Below are 15,377 nucleotides of genomic sequence, written 5' to 3'. Positions count from 1 at the left end.
TATTATGAATTGAGAACTAGAGATGAGCGCACCTTTGGAGGCTCGGCTGACTGATTGGCAGTTTGAGTCTCTGCCCACATATAGCCAGCCATAAGCGGATCACTTCCGGGAGAGGGTGGGTGGACTTTTTCAAACTTTTTTTTTGTTGTACACTACATGTGATCATGCTGTTGTTACCTCCAGTGCCAGCCGATCAAACACTGCAAGTGCCTCGCACAGGGCTGAGAACCAAGAGTACCTGAGCACAGCTTTGCTTGCACGCATTTTCTTTGCACGGAAAGCATCTGATCCCCAAACACGAACCTTGATTTTTTAATCCGGAGTTCAGTTCGAAAACCGAACTTCAGATTTGCTCATCTCTATTGAGAACCATTGTGATCATGGACTTTGCCTTTTTTTGTGTTGTTTTCTCATTGTCACACCTGTAGAATTTCACTGTTCACTAGTAACAAGTAACAACATTTGACACTTTAAAATTGTCTTCAAGTTTAGTCCAAAGAAAAAAGTGTACTCTTTGTGCCTACTGGTTTGCTAGTATATTTGTGGGTTTCCTTAAGTAAGAATATGAGCGGCAGCTGTGGCCTTTCTCCATAGATCCATCTCCTCGGTTTTACTAAAGAGCAGCTGCATTGTAACCAAGAGGTAGATATTTTTCGCTCAGATGTAATGATATTTGACTTTTTCCAAGCAGTCTCAGTCCCTCTGTCATTCTGTCATGGTTGTTTAATTGAAGGAAAAATTGTCATATAAGGGAGAGGTCCTATACACCAGAACACATCTTGAAGCCAGTGATGATGGCATTAGTCAGTTTATTCTCATGAAATTAAGCAGCATATGAAAAGCATATGTCTTGAGTATTTAGGTTCTATTATTTTATATATTAGTTTATATATTAATAAATTAGAGGTTGTTTTTATCTCTTTTTGAAGTATTAAAATTGTGGTCCGGGACTTCTACATCAAGACCTATCCCTAGGATAGATCATCACTATCTGATCGGTGAGGGTATGACACCTTGCCTGTTCTTAATGTAAGCAGTGGCCGGAAGGGCTCAGCTGTGTGGCCACACAGCACAATTCCATCAGCAATATAGTGCCCGCAGCCAGGTACTGCACATCCAGGATTCGTATAAGGGGTGGATCTGTATTTTTTGGGCTCAGTAACTATTTTGTTGACAGAACTATGCTTTGCAGCTCCACAACTGAACACTTCTGGCTGCCTACATCAGGAACAGTGGAAAGGCAGGGAACCCCAAGAGTCACACTATCAGATATTGATGACCTATCTAAAGCCCCTGTCACACACAGCGAGATTGCTGAAACGTCACAGGTTTTGTGACATATCAGTGACCTCGCCAGCGATATTGCTGTGTGTGACAAGCAGCAGCGAGCGGGCCCCTGCTGCGAGGTCGCTGATCATGACAAAATGATCAGGACCATTTTTTGCTCGTTGGTCTCCCGCTGTGCGGCACGCATCGGCGTCTTTGACGGCAGGAGACCAACGAGCGCCGGTTCTGAGTGTGCAGGGAGCCGTCGTTACACGGGTCGCTGGTGGCTGGTCGCTGGTCACTGTGGAGATCTGCCTGATTGACAGCTCAACAGCGACCATGTAGCGACATACCAGCGATCCCTGCCAGGTGGGATCGCTGGTGGGATCGCTGGTACGTCACTATGTGTATCGGGATCCTAAGTCCCAAACAACCTCTTTAATCATAGGGCATGTTATAGCGGTTAGTCTGCCAGAGCATGGTGCTTAGCCATGAGCAGATCTCAGGACCTGGATCTACAGTAAGCATGTTCTGATAGTCACTGAATTCTATTTGCCTCAAAAGTCAGGGGTTTTTTTTATATTTCTGCTAATCCTGTGTATACTATCTGACTATGAAATCAAGAGAAGTTGAAGAAACCTTTAAGTACCTTCCTTTTTTTGTTAATAGGACCTGTTACTTGCCATAAATATGTATTTTTTAACCTGATGTAAATGCTGCCATTTTCCTGAATCTGGTGATGTTGTCTCCAATGTTCTTAAGATATAGCGCCTCTTCACTATATGCAAATCTAGTCTTGGTATCCTCATGAGCCCAGTCCTTAAAATGACTCTTATTGAGAAGAGATAAGGCCCACATCCACCTGGGTAAAATAGGCTAGGTTTACATAGAGTGAAGAGAACAATAAAAAGACAATACCAGATTCAGAAGAACAGCAGTGTTAGGCTCCCGTGTTGAGATGGACCCATGAAGCCATAGGTCAGGATAGACACATTGACCTAAAGCGTTGGTGCAAACATTTGGAGAGCACATGGAGAATCAAGGTCCTGGAAACTCTGGAAGCACAGGACTGGAACAGCAGACAGAGGGTAAGGGCAAGACACAGAGGGTAAGGGCAAGACACAGAGGAAGGTAGAAGAACCACATACCACATGTATATTTGGAAGGACGAATGCACAATATGAACAGTCCAAATAGAGTTATTTAGTATACTGCAAGTGATTAGTTAATCTAGGATATGGCTCGGCAAGGAATTGAGAGTCAATACTAAGACACGTGTGCTGTAAGTGGTCCTCATGAGATCTTTAGAGAGGATGCCACAGAGGTATGCTAGGCAACATGCAAAACCCAACATGGAGCACAGTAAATGGGGAAGGGAGCGGAGCCCAGCCCAGCTGTGACACATGTGTAATAAGAAAGCATTTATAACGTACAACAATTATATATTTATGGTAAGTGGCAGCTCCTCTTTACCTACCATTCATAGAATTCACAAATTGGCATCACTTGTTGGTAGTCCAGCTGGCACCAACCACAGACCTGGCATGTTGATCTCTATATCAGGAGCATTAATCAGAAAACTCCCTTTCTTGTAATACTATTCAGACTGTGTTTCCATTGTCATCTTTATGTGTCAATTATTGATGTTCTGTTTAGATATAAAAGGGCACCTTTAGGTTTCCCTTACACAATTTGTTTCCGCTATTTTCCAGGCATCTAAAAAATATCCCTTGAATTGTATGTGTATTCACAATTTTTTTTCTCAGATGGTTTATTTTCAGTTATATAACCATCATTATTAATCTATGCCAGGCGTCTGGGCCATTTCCAGGAACAGGTTGTAAAATTAAGGCAGGAGGAATCGGGTGTATGCCGCGCTATCATCAAAGGAATTGATGTTGATTATTTCATCTCTTTATTTCTTTGTACAGGTCAATGCGTTTCAGAAATCAAATATCCTTCATCAGGACATCAAAGACACATCAACAAGAGATTGTTGATGTTTTCTTTGATGTCCTTATGAAGGATATTTGATCTCTGAAACGCGTTGACCTGTACAAAGAAATAAAGAGATGAAATAATCAACATCGATTCCTTTGGTGATAGCGCGGCATATACCCGATTCCTCCTGCCTTAATTTTATCGTCTCTGTCCAGGGCTGCGGCTGATTCAACATTTTGCTACATGAATATAGGAGTTGTGACTGGCACAACCCCATCAGGTGAGTGTGTTCACCTACACTTATCTGTTGCCCTGCCTGGTAGGACCCTATTTGTGCTTTCCTCCACAGCTCATCCCAGCTACAGGTTATGGTTTTTTTTCCTCGGATTGTAGTCCTTGCCCACCTTTGGCCCAATTATAAATTTCAATTTACATGCTTCAATGCAAACAATATTGAGCATCTGCAGGGAAAAAAGATGTAAAGATGTCCGAAAAAGACTCAATTACTATAGAAAAAGGTATTAAAAAAGCAGGATTTCATTATCTGTGCATCATTTCCTACCTTATGGGAAATAAATGGATTATTATTTTTGTTCTCTGGTATGATGTTCATGGCTGGCGATTGTAGACTAAACGCTCACGGAGACGGCAGCTGCAACTCGCCCAACTTCTCTCACTAACGATAAATATTTTATGCTCAGTAAATGAATTTTGTAAATTCTAAAATATAAATCTTCTCAATTTGTCATGATTAATTACATTACTGAAACAAAGTGCTGAATTATAGGAATGCGATGAATTGCTGAAAGCAGCGAGAAGACATTAAGCAGCTTTCTGGGGAATAAGACCTCATGTACGGGTAAAGCTGTATGTATGGACAGTGGCACGTGACATTGCTACAGCTCCAAGACTACACACCGTGTGCCACCATATAGTGCGTGTCTATAGACTCAAACACAAAGGTAGTCTGCCCCAGAATAATCCATGTGTACATAAAGCATCCAAACCTAATATTACTAGACAGTGTCAGAGTGGAGAGCATCCGGACCACCCGAGAACATCATTCATGAAACCAACCATTCAGTTACACAGAAATAAGACAGGACAAAATCTGCAGCAAAAAGGTGGACAGCGTGTGTACATTATGGTAAAGCACGTGAGCCGAAATATTAGAGATTTCTCCTCTCTTAACACTATTTGGACTGTATAGATTTGGTGGCCATCAGCAGGCCAATAAATTAATACAATAATCGAAGAGGCATAATGTTGCGCAGTGGTTTTTCTTTTTGAATAAAGATTTTTTTTAACTTTTTTGTAACACTTTATTATAGTGTTAGTAATGGAACTGAACCCCTACAGCTGTCAGTAATGTGAGTGTTTACTGTGTATATGGAGTGTGAATGTTTATACTCACATATAATGTGTACCTAGCGGTCAGTGTTAGGGAGGGGGGGCGTTCAATCAGTAAAGAATGTTAAAGATGTGTTGAGATGGGGGTTCCAAGTCACCCATTACTGATTGAGTTTTCCCCCCACCATCCATATCACCCCTTACTAAATGAGGGCCCCTTCACTCACACTGACAGCTATACCCGTTATACACGAGTAGAAGTGCTCACAGACAGGGTTCACATGTGCACAAAAACACATATGGTATACTTAATAAAAAATACGCACACAAAAAAAAACTTTCTTTCCAGCTGAGTTGCTGAGGGCAGGAAAAAGGCTCCACTCAGTAAAGCTGAAGCCTGCAGACCCTCCCACTATCTGTGTATGAGGGGGAAGGAAGGAATGAGATGTTAAGGTAGCACAGGGAGTTTTATTAAGGCAGCACTGATAAAATCAATGTAGATGCGAATAGTACCTTACATGATGCTCCAGACTTAAGCCAAAGTATATCTCCTCTAAACATACAGAAGAAAGTGGGAGGGCCCACCAGAGGATTGCCCGGTGCTCTGCTGGGCCAGTCTGTTACTAGACTCTTCTAACAGTAAATGCAGTATACATCATAGGAAGGTGATCTTCAAAGGTCTTCTATACATGACCTGCAACATTACCATCTTTCTACATTCCACCATTACTTCACCATGTTCATAGCACCTTTGGCTGAACGTCACTTAAAATTAATGTCCTGACTGCTGCAGTGACAGAATAACCAAGTAAGGAAATAAAAAAAGGCAAACATACTGTATAATGAAGGAGTAGAGCACTGCTCCAAGTTAAACAGATACAAGGTCCCCCGAATAACTTTGTTCTTTCCTCACCACTAACTACTACCTAGCCCCCATGACTAGTTTCTAAAACCTGCCATTTTTGTACCTTTTTAACCCTTTCCTGGCTAGATTTCTTCTCATATCATGAGATCCTTCCTCAAATCTACAAAACCTTGCAGTCGAAAATCGGAACTCTTTAGCAAATATGCCCTACCATAAGCTGTGTCCATGTCTATGTTTTATCTTTAATCTGGTTTAGGCCCCCTTCACATGTCCGTGTCTCCGGTACGTGTTTGGTCCGTTTCCTCATGTGCCGGAGACATGGGCACATGTAGACCCATTAAAATCAATGGGTCTGCGCACACGTGCGTGTTTTGCAATGGACCGTGTGTACGTGTGGAGCATATGTGTGCCCGTGTGCTCCACACGTAGACATGTCCGTTTTTCTCCGGCATCACGGGTGTCACACGGCCAGCACACGGACCGCACGGATGTGATCCGTGTGACACGCACCGGAGAAAACACACGTGTTTGTAAAAAAAAAATTTCTACACTATGTCTCTGCTGCTGCTGTCACTTGCTTCCGACCCCCGCTCATTATGCTCATTGTATATTCACTCCACTGCGGCCGGAAGCAGCAGCAGCGGGGAGTCGGCAGGACCAGAGACCGAAGATCAGCACCACGGACAGCAACGCTAGGGACAGGTGAGGAGAAAGTTCCGGTTCTCCGTGTGTTATCACGGATAACACACGGAGAACACACGTTGTGCCATAAAAACAGCACCCGGAGGACAATACGCACCTTTGACACGTCCGTGAAAAACGTGCATGATTTTCACGGACGTGTGAAGGGGGCCTTAGAGATTTTTGTTTGGTTGTTTATTTTTAAAAAAAGATTCATTTTTATAATAAAGCCATTCATTTAAAGAGAAAACATCCACCTCTGAACCACTCGTTCTCATTGTGCAAAGATCTATACATTAGAACGCCTTTCTTCTCTTATTGAGCAAGAACTCAAAAGCATTCATAATGTGTGTATTTAATATATGTGTGTGTTTGTGTGTGTATATATATATTTTCAGTATATATATATATATATATATATGTATATATATATATATATATATATATATATATATATATATATATATATATATACAGAGAGAGAGAGAGAGACAGACAGAGAGAAAGAGGGCAAAAATATAAACACAATACTTGTTTTTTTCCCATTTTTTCTAACTCATAGATCTAAGGCCCCCTTCACACGTCCGTGATACACGTGCGTGTTTGGTCCGTTTCCGTATATACCGGAGACACGGCCAAACGTGCACCAATGTTAATCTATGATTGTGGTCACACGTCCGTTATTTCATTATGTCCGTGTGTGCGTGTCCGTGATCCGTATGTGTTTGCGTTTGGCACGGATGCATGTCCGTTATCTGCACGGAGCACGCACACGTGGACACAATGAAAGTCTATGGGTATGTGCACACACGTTAGTAAACACGTATGCATCTACCTATAGTCCGTGTCCGTTTGATGTTTTTATTTCTAGTGATGTCGGCTATTCTTTCTATTTCTGTGTATGTCGGTCAATCTCCCTGAGTCCGTCGGTCAGTCTCTCTGTCTCTCTGTCGGTCTCTCTGTCTGTCTGTCCCTCTCTCACAGTCTGTCGGTCAGTTTCCCCCCCTCTCTCATACTTACCGTTCCCCGATCTCCGGCGCAGCGCTGCACGGCATTCACACTGCTGCGGCGGCTTTTACTATTTTGAAAAAGCCGGCCGCCCATTAAACAATCTCGTATTCCCTGCTTTCCCCGCCCACCGGCGCCTATGATTGGTTACAGTGAGACACGCCCCCACGCTGAGTGACAGGTGTCACACTGCACCCAATCACAGCAGCCGGTGGGCGTGTCTATACTGTGCAGTAAAATAAATAAATAATTAAAAAAAACGGCGTACGGTCCCCCCAATTTTAATGCCAGCCAGATAAAGCCATACGGCTGAAGGCTGGTATTCTCAGGATGGGGAGCTCCACGTTATGGGGAGCCCCCCACCCTAACAATATCAGTCAGCAGCCGCCCAGAATTGCCGCATACATTATATGCGACAGTTCTGGGGCTGTACCCGGCTCTTCCCGATTTGCCCTGGTGCTTTGGCAAATCGGGGTAATAAGGAGTTATTGGCAGCCCATAGCTGCCAATAAGTCCTAGATTAATCATGTCAGGCGTCTATGAGACACCCTCCATGATTAATCTGTAAATTACAGTAAATAAACACACACACCCGAAAAATCCTTTATTAGAAATAAAAACACACACACATTCCCTGGTTCACCACTTTAATCAGCCCCGAAAAAGCCCTCCATGTCCGGCGTACTCCAGGATGGTCCAGCGTCGCATCCAGCGCTGCTGCATGGAGGTGACAGGAGCTGCAGAATACACCGCCGCTCCGGTCACCTCCACGCAGCTAATGAAGACAGCCGTGCGATCAGCTGATCTGTCATTGAGGTTACCCGCTGTCACTGGATCCAGTGACAGCAGGTAACCTCAGTGACAGAGCGGCCGGCTTTTTCAAAATAGTAAAAGCCGCCGCAGCAGTGTGAATGCCGTGCAGCGCTGCGCCGGAGATCGAGGGACGGTGAGTATGAGAGAGGGGGGGAAACTTCAGTCACTCGGAGGATTAGCGGTCACCGGTGAATCCTTCACAGGTGACCGCTAATCAGTACTCGACACAGACAGAGCCGCGGTATGAGGATGAAGTCGGGTGAAGTTCACCCGAGTTCATTCTCATCGCGCAACTCTGTCTGCTGTCAGCCGACATTTATAAACGACATTGTGCATCACACACACGGACATTCCACACGGACATTCCACGTACACATACACGTTAATTCCACACGCACACACGGACGTTCTGCACACAAACACGGCTAGCATACGCAATTCACACAGGTGCCACACGGACCATAAAAACGGACACAAAAACGGGACACGGACCCGAAAAACGGCCCGTAACACACGTGCGTGTTTTTCACGGACGTGTGAAGGGGGCCTAAGACTTGTTCTTTGTACATAAAAAGGCCATTTCCTCTCAAATATTGTTCACAAGTTTGTCTAAATCTGTGTTAGTGAGCACTTCTCCTTTGCCAAGATAGTCCACCTCCTCACAGGTGTGGCATATCACGATACTGATTAGACAGCATGATTATTACACAGGTGTGCCTTTGGCTGGCTGCAATAAAGGGACATTCAAAAGTGTGCAGGTTTATCGCATAGCACAATGTCACAAGTTTTTCTCACACAGTGTCTGGCTCAAAACTCACTAAGTGTCAGGACTACGTTTGATGCTGTTCACACAACAGAGGCGGACACTTCACATGATGCTGCTTTTACATTGCACAGTCTGGTTTGGGGGTCGACCAACTCTGCTCTTGTTAGTAATTGGGCTTGCAAGAGTTAATTTCTGCTATCCTGTGGATTACTGATCGAGTCACATGTTGCAGGAGGTCTATCACACTCGCCTTCGCCCTTTTTAAGATGGTGGAGCCTTGTCTCCCATGCCGATGATGGCTTTATGCAATCCTGGTGCTTTGATATCAAGTTGCTGGTGAACTTCGGTGTGCTGTTTCGTGTCGTGGAAATACTCTTGTTATCTGATTATTTCCTCCCTTCCTTTAGTTTCCTCCTCATCGTGAATTGTCTATGCCTCTGTGAGTAACTGCTGTGAGTTTGTGTTTTGATTTTACCCCTTCAGTTTTTGTGTGGGATTAATCACTCCTGTCCTGGCCCTCTCCTTGGAGAAGGGAGATGGGCCACTAGATCAAGATTGTTCAGGAGCTAGGGCAAGGAAGTCGGCCCAAACATCGTCACCTTCAGACATACTGTGCCTTTGGGATCAGCTAGGGCCCCCCTAGCCTGAGGGCCAGTTTATTCTCCCCTGTCCCTAGTGATCCTGTCACACCTTGTGACAGTTTTGGGGATCATGCAATCGGAATTCTGACTACAGGAATTTCCGCCGAGCTGGTGCCTGTAAATTGAATTTAATTTCTCTACCAGAAGCCGTGTCTAAAGGTGTTTCATAGAATTTGCAGTACATATAACCTATGCATGTTGAAGGTGAATAGGGAGGCTAAAAGCAAAACCACAGGAGGCAAGCAGAATAAAAATACTGTTACTGTATATAAGAAATGCGCAGCATGGGGGATGGAGCACGATGGGGGTGCACACCTCCCCCCAAAACACACACACACCGCCACACGCGCACCGCACAACACACCACACACACACTAGGAGCCACAAACACCGCCCTACACAGACACCCACACACACAGACAACGCCGCACACACACAACACCCAACACACAAACACCGCAGCATAGACAGATATACGCACATACCGCGCAACACACACACATTGCACAAAACATACCTGCCCCCAAAACACACACACGCACCCCACACCCACACAAACCGCGCAACACATACACACAACGCTACAGACATTACAGTGACAACCGTCTGATTGGCCGCTGGGCTTGGCCTGGCCCCGCCCCCCCCACGGATTGGTCGCCGCTGGGCTCGGCCTGCCCCCCCCACGGAATGGTCACTCGCCTCGGCCTGGCCCCGCCCTCCGCATGGATTGACCGCTCGCCCCGGCCCTCCGCATGCATCGCCAGACATAACCTTGCGATGCTGGGATCGTGACGGAGCCGGTGAATGCTGGTAACCATTATACACATCGGGTAACTAAGGTCCCTTGGTTACTCGATGTGTATCATAGTTACCAGTGTACACCGGCTCCGTCACGATCCCAGCAGCGCCAGACATAACCTTGCGATGCTGGGATCGTGACGGAGCCGGTGAACGCTGGTAACCATTATACACATCGGGTAACTAAGGTCCCTTAGTTACCCGATGTGTATCATAGTTACCAGCGTACACCGGCTCCCGGTACACATGTGCAGGGAGCCGGCATTATTCTCCTCTCCCCCCAGGACTACTCCTCCTATTATAGTCCTCCTATTAAACTCCTCTCTGAGTATAATAGGAGAACTATTATAGCATGGGGGGTGGAGCACGATGGGGTGCGCAGCATGGGGGATGGAGCACGATGGGGTGCGCAGCATGGGGGATGGAGCACGATGGGGGTGCGCAGCATGGGGGATGGAGCACGATGGGGGGTGCGCAGCATGGGGGATGTAGCACGATGGGGAGTGCGCAGCATGGGGGATGGAGCATGATGGGGAGTGTGCAGCATGGGGGATGGAGCACGATGGGGGGTGCGCAGCATGGGGGATGGAGCACGATGGGGAGTGCGCAGCATGGAGGATGGAGCATGATGGGGAGCACAAAGGGGAGTGCGCAGCATGGGGGATGGAGCACGATGGGGGGTGCGCAGCATGGGGGATGGAGCACGATGGGGGGTGCGCAACATGGGGGATGGAGCACGATGGGGGGTGGGCAGCATGGGGGATGGAGCACGATGGGGGGTGTGCAGCATGGGGGATGGAGCATGATGGGGGGTGCGCAGCATGGGGGATGGAGCACGATGGGGAGTGCGCAGCATGGAGGATGGAGCACGATGGTGGGTGTGCAGCATGGGGGATGGAGCACGATGGGGAGTGCGCAGCATGGGGGATGGAGCACGATGGAGAGTGCGCAGCATGGGGATGGAGCACGATTGGGGTGCGCAGCATGGGGGATGGAGCACGATGGGGGTGCGCAGCATGGGGGATGGAGCACGATGGGGAGTGCGCAGCATGGGGGATGGAGCACGATGGGGGTGCACACCTCCCCCCAAAACTCACACACACCGCCACATGCGCACCGCACCAAACACCACACACACACTGGGAACCACAAACACCGCCCTACACAGACACCCACACACACAGACAATGCCCCACACACACAGACAACGCCGCACACACACAACACCCAACACACAAACACCGCAGCATACACAAATATACGCACATACCGCGCAACACACACACATTGCACAAAACATACCTCCCCCCAAAACACACACACGCACCCCACACCCACACAAACCGCGCAACAGACACACACAACGCTACAGACACACAGCGCTCTACAAACAACGCAACACACAAACAACACCGCTCTCACCCCCCGCCACACCCAGACAACACCCAGAACATGTACAGCGCCCTACACAAATACTTGGTAACTACACACAACAACATCTATATATATATATATATAACAAAAATCATATATTAACTACACAATACGTAAATTCTAGAATACCCGATGCGTAGAATCGGGCCACTTTCTAGTATATATATATATATATATATATATAAATACTTGTATTGCAGCATGTATTGCTGCGTATGTATGATATGTGATGCATATATAGATATACAGTTAGGTCCAGAAATATTTGGACAGTGACACAAGTTTTGTTATTTTAGCTGTTTACAAAAACATGTTCAGAAATACAATTATATATATAATATGGGCTGAAAGTGCACACTCCCAGCTGCAATATGAGAGTTTTCACATCCAAATCGGAGAAAGGGTTTAGGAATCATAGCTCTGTAATGCATAGCCTCCTCTTTTTCAAGGGACCAAAAGTAATTGGACAAGGGACTCTAAGGGCTGCAATTAACTCTGAAGGCGTCTCCCTCGTTAACCTGTAATCAATGAAGTAGTTAAAAGGTCTGGGGTTGATTACAGGTGTGTGGTTTTGCATTTGGAAGCTGTTGCTGTGACCAGAGAACATGCGGTCTAAGGAACTCTCAATTGAGGTGAAGCAGAACATCCTGAGGCTGAAAAAAAAGAAAAAATCCATCAGAGAGATAGCAGACATGCTTGGAGTAGCAAAATCAACAGTCGGGTACATTCTGAGAAAAAAGGAATTGACTGGTGAGCTTGGGAACTCAAAAAGGCTTGGGCGTCCACGGATGACAACAGTGGTGGATGATCGCCGCATACTTTCTTTGGTGAAGAAGAACCCGTTCACAACATCAACTGAAGTCCAGAACACTCTCAGTGAAGTAGGTGTATCTGTCTCTAAGTCAACAGTAAAGAGAAGACTCCATGAAAGTAAATACAAAGGGTTCACATCTAGATGCAAACCATTCATCAATTCCAAAAATAGACAGGCCAGAGTTAAATTTGCTGAAAAACACCTCATGAAGCCAGCTCAGTTCTGGAAAAGTATTCTATGGACAGATGAGACAAAGATCAACCTGTACCAGAATGATGGGAAGAAAAAAGTTTGGAGAAGAAAGGGAACGGTACATGATCCAAGGCACACCACATCCTCTGTAAAACATGGTGGAGGCAACGTGATGGCATGGGCATGCATGGCTTTCAATGGCACTGGGTCACTTGTGTTTATTGATGACATAACAGCAGACAAGAGTAGCCGGATGAATTCTGAAGTGTACCGGGATATACTTTGAGCCCAGATTCAGCCAAATGCCGCAAAGTTGATCGGACGGCGCTTCATAGTACAGATGGACAATGACCCCAAGCATACAGCCAAAGCTACCCAGGAGTTCATGAGTGCAAAAAAGTGGAACCTTCTGCAATGGCCAAGTCAATCACCAGATCTTAACCCAATTGAGCATGCATTTCACTTGCTCAAATCCAGACTTTAAACGGAAAGACCCACAAACAAGCAAGACCTGAAGGCTGCGGCTGTAAAGGCCTGGCAAAGCATTAAGAAGGAGGAAACCCAGCGTTTGGTCATGTCCATGGGTTCCAGACTTAAGGCAGTGATTGCCTCCAAAGGATTCGCAACAAAATATTGAAAATAAAAATATTTTGTTTGGGTTTGGTTTATTTGTCCAATTACTTTTGACCTCCTAAAATGTGGAGTGTTTGTAAAGAAATGTGTACAATTCCTACAATTTCTATCAGATATTTTTGTTCAAACCTTCAAATTAAACGTTACAATCTGCACTTGAATTCTGTTGTCGAGATTTCATTTCAAATCCAATGTGGTGGCATGCAGAGCCCAACTCGCGAAAATTGTGTCACTGTCCAAATATTTCTGGACCTAACTGTATATACATATATATATATATATATATAGTATGTACTGTGTCTGTGTGTGTGTGTGTGTATATATATATATATATATATACATATATATATTGTGAGGTAGCGTCGTCGGCTGCGCTGCAGAAGACACGGGATCCAGGCACCAAGGTTCACAGCACACGGTTTATTCCAAAGAAAAAGTTCACAATAGTACATAGGTGCCTTTCCGGCAGAGAACTCAGGGAGATGTGATCACCCCCTCACACCCGGCACACCTGCCCTTGTTCCTGAATCTATTTATCCCTCCCTTCAGCCTGTAGGGAAACCAGCATTAACCCTATAGTGGATTATCATGGAGTGAGCACAACCGGGGCGAGACATACCGGCCGTCATAGATAACCCCGGTCACAGTCTCACATACCCCCCCCCTCAGTTCAAGCGTGCGGGGTTGAACTCCTGCCATCAAACACGGGCCGCGGGACAAGGCATCGGCGTTGCCCTGTAACCTACCGGCCCGGTGTTCAACCGTAAACCGGAAGTTCTGCAGAGAAAGGAACCACCGGGTAACCTGGGCATTCCGTTCCTTGGCGGACCTCATCCAGACCAGTGGAGAGTGATCCGTCACCAAGCGAAACTGACGTCCCAGCAGGTAATAGCGTAGGGACTCCAAGGCCCACTTGATCGCCAGGCACTCCTTCTCCACTACGCTATAATTCCGCTCGGGAGGGGTGAGCTTCCTACTTAAGAAGGTGACGGGGTGTTCCTCCCCCTGAACCACCTGAGACAGCACTGCCCCCAGGCCGACCTCCGAGGCGTCAGTCTGTACTATGAACTCCTTCCGGAAATCAGGGTTGACCAGAACGGGCTGTCCGCACAGGACCTCCTTCAGGGCCCGGAAGGAGTCCTCGGCCTGCGGAGTCCAGCGCACCATGACGGACTTCTTGCCTTTGAGAAGGTCCGTCAAGGGGGCTGATAGTCCCGCAAAATCTTTTACAAACCTCCTGTAGTACCCCACGATACCCAGGAAGGCCCTAACCTGCTTCGTGGTCAGGGGTCTAGGCCACTTCTGGATCGCCTCGACCTTGTTAATTTGGGGCTTAATCACTCCTTGGCCTATCACGTAGCCCAAGTAGCGGGCTTCCGTGAGTCCCAATGCACATTTCTTGGGATTGGCTGTCAATCCGGCTGTTCGAAGCGCGTCCACCACCGCTTGTACCTGTTCCAAGTGAGTCTGCCATTCGGAGCTGTAAATAATGATGTCATCAAGGTACGCTGATGCATATGCCTGGTGGGGTTCCAGCACTAAGTCCATCAACCTCTGGAACGTGGCCGGAGCGCCATGTAACCCAAAAGGCAAGACAACATAGTGGAAGAGACCCTCCGGCGTAACAAAAGCGGTTTTCTCCTTGGCGGACTCCGTTAGTGGCACCTGCCAGTACCCCTTGGTCAGGTCGAGCGTGGTAAAATATCGCGCCTGTCCCAGCCTATCAATCAGCTCATCCACCCGGGGCATGGGGTAGAGATCGAACTTGGATATTTCGTTCAATCTCCTAAAGTCATTGCAGAACCTTAAGGAGCCATCGGGTTTTGGTATTAGGACAATCGGACTAGCCCATTCACTCCGGGATTTTTCGATGACCCCCAGGCGTAACATTGTCTTTACTTCCTCCGATATGGCTTGTCGTCGAGCCTCCGGTACTCGGTATGACTTCAGGCGTACCTTCAGGTGGGGCTCGGTGACAATATCATGTCGTATCAGACTGGTCCTACCGGGCAGCTCGGAGAAGACATCGGGGTTCTGCTGAACCAACCGTCTGGCCTCTCGCCTCTGAGTCTTGGTGAGGGCTTCTCCAATCCTTACTTCCGGTTCGTCCTCTCCGGAGGTCGCTGGAGCCGGATGTGAACGACCCGAAGAGGAGGGAGGTGGGGAAAAAACAGC

At 46.8% G+C, this 15,377-nt stretch overlaps 1 protein-coding gene across 5 annotated transcripts in view; it reads left to right on the top strand.

Moving 5' to 3' along the window:
• The window catches only part of TENM1 (teneurin transmembrane protein 1), a 1,354,271-nt gene that overhangs the window by 1,220,546 nt on the left and 118,348 nt on the right, over positions 1-15,377 (top strand). The window lies entirely within an intron of this gene.

The sequence above is a fragment of the Anomaloglossus baeobatrachus genome, chromosome 9 (genome assembly GCF_048569485.1).
Source record: "Anomaloglossus baeobatrachus isolate aAnoBae1 chromosome 9, aAnoBae1.hap1, whole genome shotgun sequence".
In the NCBI taxonomy this organism is placed as follows: domain Eukaryota; kingdom Metazoa; phylum Chordata; class Amphibia; order Anura; family Aromobatidae; genus Anomaloglossus; species Anomaloglossus baeobatrachus.
The sequence above is the reverse complement of the archived record's forward strand: the minus strand, read 5'-3'. Positions and strand labels throughout refer to the sequence as shown.